We start from the raw sequence: 12,024 nt of genomic DNA, 5'->3' as shown, positions 1-12,024 counted from the left end.
GAGACCGCAAGAAGACCGTGTTTGTCACAACCGGTGGGCTATACGAGTTCAAAGTCCTCCCATTCGGTCTATGCTCAGCACCCGCTACGTTCCAGCGAATGATGGATTCTGTCTTGGCCGGTCTCAAGTGGCACTCATGCCTCGTTTACCTTGACGATGCCATAGTGTTCTCCGCAACATTCGAAGAACATCTACACAGGTTGCGACTGGTGCTCGAAGCCATCAAATCGGCTAAATTAATTATAAAACCTGAAAAATGCAACTTTGGCTACAAGCAGCTGCGGTTTCTACGACATGTTATTAGCTCCGAAGAAGTCTCCCCAGATCCTGAAAAGACGGCAGCTGTTGCAGGTTTTCCGAGACCAGCTGATAAAAAGGCCGTTAGGCGCTTTCTGGGCCTTGCTGCGTATTACAGGCGTTTCGTCGAAAATTTCTCGGATATTGAGGAACCACTGACACGACTGACCAAGGATGACGTCCCATTTGCGTGGCAAGAGGAACAAGAAGTGGCCTTCAATGACCTGCGAGACCGTTTACAAACAGCGCCAATACTTGCCCATTTCGACGAAAATGCGGATACGGAAATCCACACGGACGCCAGTAACGTCAAACTCGGCGCCGTCCTCGTTCAATGGCAAGATGGAGCTGAAAGAGTTCTAGCCTACGCCAGTCGAACTCTTTCGAAAGCGGAATCGAATTACTCCACGACTAAAAAGGAGTGTCTTGTCGTCGTCTGGGCCATCATCAAGTTCTGACCGTATCTTTATGGCAGGCCGTTTAAAGTTGTCAGCGATCACCACTCGTTGTGCTGGCTTGCAAATCTGAAGGTCCCATCTGGACGCCTCGCTCGATGGAGCCTCCGGTTGCAAGACTATGACATGACAGTAGTGTACAAGTACGGACGTAAGCACAGTGACGCTGACTGCTTGTCCCGGGCGAAATTTTGTACGCCTGTCACGACGAAACCTCGGCAGGGCATCTGGGTGTTAGCCATACTCTAGCGAGGATTCGTCAGAAGTACTATTGGCCCAAATTGTTGCACACAGTTCAGCACTATGTAAAGACCTGCCGCCACTGCCAGAGAAGGAAGACTCCAACTCTGAAACCGGCAGGGCTACTTTAACCGATCAAGCCACCTAATGCGCCTTTTCAACAAGTCGGCATGGACTTGCTCGGGCCAATTCCAACGTCGACGAAGGGTAATCGATGGATCGTTGTCGCGACTGACTACCTCACACGGTATGCGGAGACAGCGGCTGTCGTACGAGCAACCTCGGCTGAGGTAGCACAGTTTTTTGCGCACAACGTCGTTTTGAGGGATGGGGCACCACAGGTCGTCATAACAGACAGAGGTACAGCTTTCACGGCGGACCTCATGCAGTCCGTTATGGTGCTGACGCACACCACCCACAGGCGGACTACTGCATACCATCCGCAGACCAACGGCTTGACGGAGAGACTAAACAGGACCCTCGCCGACATGCTTTCCATGTATGCAGACGTGGAGCACAAAACCTGGGACGAAATTTTGCCATACGCCACGTTCGCCTACAACACGGCAGTTCAGGAGACCACAGCAATTACTCCTTTCCAATTAGTTTACGGCCGCACCGTTACTACTACCTTAGATTCCATGCTACCGGTTCATGAAGATGAAGAGAGCATCGACATTAATAACTTCGTGCAAAAAGGAAGCACGCCAGCTAGCACGCCAGCGGGTCCAACGTCAGCAGTGCGCCGACGCAGCTCGCTACAATCAGCACAGGCGGTTGGTGTTTTACGAGCCTGGAGACGCTGTCTGGGTTTGGACAGCAGTGCGCGCGCGCGGACGTTCAGAAAAACTACTGCGTCGGTACTTTGGCCCATATAAGGTCGTGCGCCGCCTAAGTGACGTCAATTACGAAGTTATACAGGACAGTAGCGCTTCTTCCTCGCGACGCAGGACAACTTCCGAGGTCGTACACGTCGTGCGAATGAAGCCTTACTATGACAGAAACTGACCTCACCCTCATCAACAAGAGCGAGAAATTTTGGCTGACGCCAAAACTGTCGTGTTACCAGTTTGACGGCAACCAGCTGCGCCATCTCGTTTTGCTATGATCGTCTACAGCCACAGCCTAGCATCGAGACGATGCTATCTTAGAAGAGGGGGCAATTTCACGACCCATCGATTCAGCGACAGCCTAGAAAGGAGCTCTACACTGAAGACTATCACTGCCGCCAATCCCACCACAGCACGAAACCAGATGCGCGTGTTCTGGCGCATGGAACTGAAAGAAGACGAAACTGGTTTTTGTGTGTGTCCCGCTCGGTACTGGCATCGCCATTAGCTGTGTGATTTAAGCCTAATTCTGGCATTAAACTAATTGCTTACGAGTAGCAAACCCCTACATAACGGTACAATATATATATATATATATATATATATATATATATATATATATATATATATATATATATATATATATATATATATATATATATAGATATATATATATATATATAGTAAGGAAATGAGGGGCTCGTTGAGAAAATACAGAAAGATATGTCGGCAGTCTACAACGCCAAAGGAGGCAGGGGTGGGGTTAGGCTCGTTTTTTTACTAAAGTTAATGAAGTTAACATTTTTTTAATATACAGAAGAAAGAAAGAAAGAAAAACGCGCCAAGAGTGGGGACCGAACCCACGCCTTTCGATTAGATCTCGAATGCCTTACCAATTCGGCTATCTGGGCGACTGTGTTCTTCACTTTCTGGGCTATTTATATTTACTAGAAGTGTATCTGACCCTTGAGGGTGGTAGCCGGCGCCACTCAGACAAAAAAGACCCTAACCACACCCCTATGCCTCCTTTGGCGTTGTAGACTGCCGACCTATCTTTCTATATATATGTGGGATAACATAACTTTAATGTTTCCGCACTGAAGGTTCTACAACAACTGCCCCCGAATCGGGGCACACACACAGTTTTCTTGCTTCTTTCGGGCGAGAGTGTTCTTATCGCCGGGGGCCGTGTTTAGAGGTATCGACGCGACGCGCAGGCGCAGAAGCGGCGCCGAACCGTTTCGCCACACCACCCCCCCACGCAGATAGGAGCCGTCGCGGTTGAAGAGGTTTGGGGACCCGCACCTGGCGTCCAAAGCGGGTGGTGTAGGGTGTGGGCCTAGGCGTTGCGGGCTGTTGTAGGCGAATTACGGGAGGCGTGCGGGAGTTGGTGGTCTCCTGGGAAAGGATGTATGATGGCTTTAGGCGGTCGATGGAAACGCGAACGTCCTTTCCACTGATTTGCAGGGTGAATGTTTTGTCGTCGCGACGAATGACTTTATATGGTCCAGAGTAAGGCGGTTGGAAAGGTGCGCGTACAGTGTCGTCGCGGAGGAAGGCATGCGAGCATATTGCCAAGTCCTTAAACACGAACGGGGTCGGCTTGGTGTGGCGTGCCGCTGGTGACGGGCGCAGCGCGCCCATTGTGCGACGGAGCCGAGCGACGAAGTCTGCAAGGTCCCAGCTGGTTACGTCACTAGTCGGAGCGGAGAGGAGTTCTCCAGGTAGGCGAAGCGGCTCCCCGTAGACAAGTTCCGCGGGAGTGGCTTGAATGTCCGGCTTGAAAGTTGCGCGCAGACCAAGAGCGACGGCGGGGAGAGCTTCGAGCCAGGTTGAGTGAGGGTGACACATGATGGCTGCCTTGAACTGCCGGTGAAACCGTTCAATCATCCCGTTGGCGCCAGGGTGGTAGCTAGTTGCCCGTGAACGTTCGAACCCGGTGGAGAGCCTGAGGAGCCTGAAGAGTTGTGATTCGAATTGCCTTCCTTGATCGGGTGTGACTCGACGAGGAGTGCCTAAGCGTGAAATCCAGCCGGAGAAGAAGGCTGATGCGACGTCTTCTGCGGTGATCCTTTCGAGCGGCCACACCTCGGGTCAACGAGTGTAACGATCAATGGCGGTGAGGCAATAACGGTTAGGGCCGGCTGGTGGGAGGGGTCCAATGATGTCGATGTGGACGTGCTGAAACCGTTCCCGCGGGAGAGGGAATTCTCCGAGTGGCGCGGTGACGTGCCGGGTGATTTTGGCGCGCTGACATTGAATGCACGTGCGTGCCCAGGTGCGTCAGTCCGGTTGCATTGAGGGCCACGCGTACCGGTCAGTCACAAGGCGTGTAGAAGCTCGGATGCCGGGATGACTGAGGTTGTGTAACTGGTTCAAGATGCTTTGTAGATGCAAAGCAAGGACGTATGGTCTCACTCGTCCTGTTGATATGACACAGTAGACAGCGTCCGTCGACCCAGGGATGGTAACTTTTTGAAGTTAAAGAGAGGAGCCATTCTCGAGGAGCTGCTGGAGTTCGGTGTCCGTTTTCTAAGCTTCGGCGAGGGCGTCGGTCGTAACGGTTGGTAACTCGACTGCCGAGACGCGGGAAAGTGCGTCGGCGACCACTTTTTCCTTTCCGCTGATGTGTTGGATATCTGTGGTGAACTGAGCGATGAAGGACAGTTGGTTCTGCTGGACCGGTGGAAGCTTTTCGCGGCGTTGGGAGAAGGCGTAAGTGATAGGTTTATGGTCGGTGTATATGCTGCAGTGCTGTGCCTCGAGGATGTGGCGAAAGTGTTGGACTGCTTCGTAGATGGCAAGAAGCTCTCTGTAGTAGGCTGGCCAGGTCGTCTCCGCAGGGGGCGAGGTTGCATCGACGATGCTGCCGGAAGGTGGGGGCGGCTTCGGGGAAGAGAGTTTGTTCGAGAAGAACGCCAAGGGGCGCCCGTTGTTTCCCACGCGTTGCATGAGAGAGGCTCCGACGGTGGTGCTAAAGGCATCTGTGAAAAGACCCAGGGGCGCCTCTGGCTTGGGATGGGATAGCAGCGTAGCGTTGCAGAGGGCAGTTTTGCAGTCTTCGAACGATTGCGTTAAGGCTAGGGTCCAAGTTACAGGATGGTTGCCGCGTTGGCCGGCCAACGCATCATGGAGAGGGGCCTGATATGTGGCCGCTTTAGGCACGAAGCGCCTGTAAAAGTTGAACATGCCCAGGAAACGGCGGAGGTCTTTCGCCGTGGCAGGCAGCGCGTCGTTTTGAAGGGCCAGGATGCGGTCAGGCAAGGGTCTAGTTCCTTCTGAAGAGATTTCATGGCCAAGAAACGTGACGACGGGGGCGCCGAGTGTGCTCTTCTGAACGTTTATGACTAAGCCGTGTTCGTCGAGACGCTGGAACAGTTGACGAAGGTGTTGGCGATGTTCCGTTTCGTTGCGGGAGAAGACCAAGATGTCGCCTAGGTAGACGAAACAGAAGTCCAGGCTGCGGACGACGTCGTCGATGAAGCGTTGAAAGGATTGTCCCGCGTTGCGGAGACCAAAACTCATGAAAGGGAATTCGAATAGGCCGAAGGGCGGGATAATTGCGGTCTTTGGGACGTCATCCGGGTTGACAGGAATTTGTGTGTAGGCCTTTACAAGGTCCACCACTGAGAAGATAGTGCTGCCGTGTAAGCGGTGAGCAAAGTCTGGTATATGACGGACGGGGTACCTGTCGGGGACGGTGCGGGTGTTGAGGGCGCGATAATCTCCGCAGGGGCGCCAGCCATTGGTCTTCTTTGGTACCAGATGAAGCGGTGAGGCGTAAGGTCCCTCTGAGCGGCGGGCAGTACCTTCGCGGAGCATGGCTTCGAATTCGGCCTGTGCGATTCGTAGGCGGTCCGGGGCTAGGCGACGGGTGCGGCATGAGACCGGGGGGCCGGGCGTAGTGCGGATGTAGTGCACGGTTGAGTGGCGCACCTCTCGCAGACGTCCGCTAGGTCGAGTCAGGTGGGGAAATTCTGCGATGTCAGCATGGTACGGCGACTGGTTGCCAATGGTGAGTGCCTTGACGTTAGGCTGTTGGGTGGTCGCACGTTGGCCCGGCGTGGAGAGGCCTGTTGTAGCGTCGATAAGTCGGTCATATCGGCAGTCAGGTAGAAGATTGTAGTACGCCAAGAAGTCGGACCTTATGATCGGCTCTGCGACGTCGGCGATGACGAAATTCCATGGGAAATCCCGACACAGGTTTTTGAAGTTGATGTTAAGGCGGAGCGAGCCGTAGGTCTTGATGCTCGAACGGTTCGCCGCACTGAGCTCAAAGGACGTGCAAGGACGCTTGTCATGCAGGAAGGTTCGGGGAAAGCCACAGATGTCGGTGCCGCAGTCGACGAGGAACCGCCGCTTAGTGACTTGGTCGGTGACAAATATGCGACGACCTCTGAGTTGGCAGCTCGCGGACGTCTCTACGGGCTGCCGTTGAAGTTTCCCGGACGTCCAGCTGAACAAGGTGGTTGACATTTCTGGGCTTCGTCCCAGAATGGTAGTAGCAGGGGCGATGGTAGTAGCAGGGGCCGTTATTTCTGTGCGATGAAGCGGCATTGTTGTCTAGACTTTGGGGGCGTTTTTGTGGACGCAGCTTCGGGCTTTGATCCAGGCGCCTTTGAATCGAGTCCAGCTGACGGGTGATTTCGTCGATACGTCGCGCGAGCTCGCTGCTGGACTGTCGGGTGTAAACGGCGTTGACGGTGAGATACGATGCTGGCAAAGAAATCTCGACGACTTGGTCGGCGATGTGAGAGAGCTGGTCCAGCGGCAGATTCGGCTGCACCTGGAGAATGGCCTGCGCATGTGAGGGTAGACGCTGAAGCCAGATGATACGGAGGAGGGAGTCGTCGACCGGTGTGCTGCTGAAGAGGTCACGCATGTAACGCAGGAGCTGCGATTGCTTGCGGTCACCGAGTTCTTCGTGATGGAGTACGTGACGCACCTTCTCGTCTTGTGAGGGTGAAAACCGGCGGATCAGTTCCCACTTCAGGTGTAGGTATCGGTCATCAGCCGCGGGATTTGCAAGGATATCGCGAACCTCAGTCGCGTAGCGAGAGTCTAGATGGGCGACGACGTAGTCGTCGCGCGTCCGGTCCTGGGTGATGCGTACCGTGGAAAACTGTGCCTCGACTTGAGCGAACCACAACTCAGGCGCCTCTGCCCACAACAGTGGACGTTTGACGGCGACGCGGCAGACGTCCGTGTCGGTGGCGGCCGCAGAAATGGAGGCGCCCGAGGTGGCAGGGACCGCTGGAGCGAAGTTTTGGGGGGCGTGGCCCAAGCGGGGCGGTGCACGGTCGTCGGACGAGAGTGCTTCATTTTGATTGCGCTGCTGCTGTTCCCGGAGCTGCTGCTCTTGGTTCTGGATCACTTGCTGTTGGGCCTGCAGTTGTTGTTGCAGTTGTACTTGTTGTTGAAGGGCAGCAAGGGTTTCCTCGTCGGCCATGGCGGTGCGGTACATTCGTTTTCCGGGTCACCAGATGTGGGATAACATAACTTTAATGTTTCCGCACTGAAGTTTCTACAACAACTGCCCCCGAATCGGGGGCAGAAAAATAATACTCTTACAAAAAGTGGGCATCTCCATTCGCAATATTCCTGCCTGCCCATCCCCAATGCTGATACTTGAATACAATTTCTGTGCTTTGCTCCTCCCCCCCCCTTTTTTTATGTCTTTCTCCAAGCCGATTTCGACATACCACGCGCACGCGCCTTCCTCGACATTCGGCATTTCGTCTTACTACCTGCTTTACACACAAACGCAAAAAGGAAAAAGGGGAAAAAAAGAAAAAGAAGAAAGAAAACAGAAAAGAAGGCCTTGAATGTACCGCAAAGCTCCGCGTGAGTTGCACCCGCGCATACCCCTTTATTCTTCTGTGAACACTGACCTCCGCCGTCGGAATTCTTCAAACTGTACGGGCTGTTGCTGTTTACGAGTTTTCTCTCTTGCACACAGTTCAGTAACCTTGTAATTGCACCCCCAAGACGCCCCTCTCGTCCCCGACCTTCCCGGAAGCCTCCTTTGAGGTCGCCCGGCCGTACCGCAGCCCAGCTTAAGCCGTTCCCCCTGTTTTTTCCGACTCTAGCGTAGTCTTCACTCTTTCTCTACTGCGGGGTCCTCTCACAATAACCACACCTCCCTTTCTCTCTCACTATTTCGCTCCTTTCAACCGACTGTTGACCTACTCTGCTGTCCTCCTTCCGGCCCCACTTTTAATAATCTCCCCCCTTTCTCTCCAACTCAATCTGTATCTATAAAACAGTGTGCCAGAGATGAACCCTGATGCCTTGAAAAAGACAAGTCTCCTTGTCGAAACGTTGGCAGAGGTCTGAGGCCGCTACCTTCTCCAAACTAATATTTATACATATATATATATATATATATATATATATATATATAGGGAGTAGTAGAACTTTGAAGATGGTAGAGAACACAATAAAGAAAAACTTCGAACAAGGTAAAAGCACGATTGTGGCCTTCAGCAAAGAGAACTTGCTTTCCTCAGGGCAATCTCTCTGCCTGCGACATATATATATATATATATATATATATATATATATATGTATGTATGTATAGTCGTGAAGTAGAGTCCTTAGTTGCTGCAGGAATACGCACAAAGTAGAAGTACGCTCTTCGGAGAATTTATTTCCAACGTTTCCACCTGAGACAGGTCTTCCTCAGGAATGAAAGGTTTGGGTAAAATCGTACGGACTCGGAGTGGGGGAGGCGCCCCGAAACACAAGCCACATGGGAAACAAACACACAAACGACCACACACACCATACAGACCTTATTCTGCCAAAAGCAGGCGAAAAAGAGCCTAAAAAATGGAAGGAACAGGGAGGAACAAGGTGGAAAGGAGGAGGCAAGAAAGAGGCAAGGAGGAACACACTGCATGAACGCGGGTTGTGGGGATAACAGAAAATGCGACGAGTTCACGGGTGGCGAAAGGCCCAAAAACATCCGGTGTCTCCGGGAGGGAAAAACTACAAAGTACACGCCGCCACGAGCAGTGAGTTTACATGCGCGTCACCGGTAACAAGGATTAACTAGTGACCGTCTTCAGCGGCATGGTCAAGAATGCAAGCGGGGCCAATTACTGCATCTGAAGCGCAGGCAGCCTCCACGACTTTGGGGGGTCCCACAAAAGCCAATGGGGGAGCCCATTTGAGGCGTCCCCTTCTCCGCCTAAGCCTCCATTTGTACACGGCGTCGCGTCGTGTCGCGCCAGGTAAATGTACGGCCTGTTAACTGTTAGTAGTCGGCTGTCGCCGGCACGCGTGGAGCCCTGGGCCTAATTCACGAAAATATGTCGGAGCGCGGCAATTTTTAAAAACATGAAAACAAGAAGAGTGAGGCGACCACCGGTATGTGCCGTGTCTCCGGGGCAACCAAAAAAAAAAGAAAAAAAAAGAAAAATAGGAAAACAATGAAAAAGAGAAGCAAAGCAAAACATTAGCGAAAAGACAGGATAGACGGTTGGAATTAAAAGCTTCAACATTCCATTTCACATTTCTCAAGGATAAAATGGGTATGACATATGGTCACATAAACAACCAATGGGTACCATCTGGTTAATAATGAGGCGTGTTATGCTTGCTGAACGTTGAGAGATAGAAATGAGAGAGAAAAAAATAAAAATAAAAAATAGCCGGGGGCGGAAAGGGAAGTGTTGGTAAGGGGTCGGGAGCGGACGACATAATTATAGTGACCGCGGAACATAGCGGTCGGTTGTTGGTGTTGCAATGTACAACCTCACACCTGGAGCAGCAGGCTGCCTGTAAACCTCAGACCATGCAATGCCCTGCGCGGGAAAGGCCGATCCACACGAAGGGCTTAATGTGAGCATAGCAAAAGGACAACAATACTACAAGGTCTCGTATGTTGGGTATGCAGCGTACGAATTACAGTCGTAGTTCCAGGACTCTCATTAAGACCCTCCTTCAGGGTATTAAATTTGTAGATTAAGTAAGACTCACATTGTTCTGGCTCCCTACAGCTAGAAAAACTGCTCTGTAGAAGCGTGGCTTTACTGTCATCGAAAGAGTGATTTTGAATCGCTAGGCGTCTGGACAAGGGAAGGTTTGGGAGTGCCTTGGTTTGATAGCGGTCATTGTTAAACCGCATTCGAAAAGGTCCATCCGTCGGTCCTATGTACTGCATATTACATTCGCCACACTTCAATAGGTAAACCAAATTGGACGAGTCACAATCAAATGACCCACGTATAGAATATCGGAAGTCCGAATGTGTGCTAATTGCCACCCTCGCGGTCTGCACGTGTTTACACACCAAACATCTGTTTTTGAACACGGTCGGGAGCCTGATTGCTGGGCGTCCCTGTCTTTGGCGTGGACAAGATAGTCCCCTATGCTTTTTTCGCCCTGTATATTACACGCGGTGGATCACTGAAAATTTTGGAAAGTCGCTCGCTCTGCTGGAGAATGTTGAAGTGTTTTTTTTTTATTCTATTCACGTTTGGCGGGCTACTAGTAAAAGTTAAGACAAAATTAGCGCGGGAATTATTCCCATCATTCCCGTGCGACCCCTGTAGCAGTGTGTTACGATATAAACTTGCCGCCCTAGAAATGGCATCGTCAACAAGTGCCGGCGGCTAACGCTGTCTGACGAGGACGCCGCGCGTTCGGCTGGCGTTCGACCGAAAGTCTTCATCCTTGGAGCAAATTCTTCTAACTCTATGTGCCTGGGAATAAGAGATAGCCGTTCTGCAATAGCGTGGGTGGCAGCTGTTGAAGTGCAGGTACTGTTGGCGGTCTGTAGGTTTCCTTTACACACTCGTCTCCAGTGACCCCGCCCGCAAATGAACCTGAACGTCCAAGAAACTCATTCCGGTGCGAGAGTACTCGTAGGTGAATGAGATATTAGGATGAACTGTGTTGAATTCTTCTATAAAGGCAATAAGTCGTTGCTCAGTGTCTGTCCAGATCATGAAAATGTCGTCAAGGAATCGCTTGTACAGTGCTGGAGAACTGTCTGAAGTAGAAAGGAATTTGGTTTCAATATTGTGCACGAATATAGTGGCATAATTAGGGGCCATTTTTGTTCCCAGTGCAGTACCACTTGTTTGGAGAAAGTATTGTTTTTCAAATTATAAACTGTTGAGTTCTAATATGAGACGCGTTAATACCTCAACAACCCTCGGGCTGAGAGAGTCTTCTTCGCGGTGTTCACTGTACGACTGAATGAGGGCATAGATGCCATCGCTGTGCGGAATGTTGGTGTAAAGGGAGGTCACGTCCAATGTTACGAGAAATGCACCGTCCGGCAGAACCATGCCCTCGATTTCTTGGAGAAAATGGTTTGTGTCCCGTAAGTATGATGGAAATTGAGGGGGTATATCGCGAATGAGGTAATCTATATAACTTGAAATTGGCTCTGTGATGGTGCCTATTGCCGATATAATTGGGCGGCCGGGATTTCCAATTTTGTGTAATTTTGGAAGCATGTAAAAGCGGCCAACCACTGGGTGGGCCGATGTTAGTGCCCTGGCAAGTTTTCTATCAATTTCTCGGGCCCCCACAAGTTGCTCCAGCACGTTATTTACAATTTTTTGGTGTTCTTTAGTAGGGTCTGATAGAAGGGGCTTATAGAATTTCCGGTAGCCTAATTGCCGATCCCCTTCTTTGACGTAATCCTTCCGGTCGAGAATAGCAATCCCCCCTCCCTTGTCAGCTGGTTTGATTACAATGTCCTGTCGGTTACTCAATGCATTGAGAGCATCCTGTTCGTTTTTTGTGATGTTGTGATGACGGGTTCGGCGTGATTGGTATGCCTGGAAGACGTCTCTCTGGACGGCACGAATATAAAAGTCGAGATTTTCCTCCCTTTGTGCACTGGGGGTCCAGTGGTGCTTGGCGACGAAAGAAGGTTTGGCGTTCTCCCCATCACTTCCATCGAAGAAGTACTCTCGTAAACGCAGTGTACAGGCAAAATTATCTAAATCTTTCAGGAGTGGTACTTCTGAGTACTTCCCGTTGCTCCGGCAAAATGTGATACCCCGGGACAGATCTCAGTGGCGCCTGATTTAATCTTCGAAAAATTAACGATTTGCCCGCCCCCGTCACCGCATTCAACCCCTAGCGGCACTTCCCCCGGCATGCTGTCAACACCCTTCTTGCGGTCAACCGCATCCACAAGAGGCAGACACGGTTGTTGTCTGACGATCCTCGCATACGAT

This window comes from Haemaphysalis longicornis, unplaced genomic scaffold (genome assembly GCF_048455015.1).
Source record: "Haemaphysalis longicornis isolate Haplotype H1 unplaced genomic scaffold, Haemaphysalis longicornis Haplotype H1 scaffold_4, whole genome shotgun sequence".
Lineage (NCBI taxonomy): Eukaryota > Metazoa > Arthropoda > Arachnida > Ixodida > Ixodidae > Haemaphysalis > Haemaphysalis longicornis.
The sequence above is the reverse complement of the archived record's forward strand: the minus strand, read 5'-3'. Positions refer to the sequence as shown.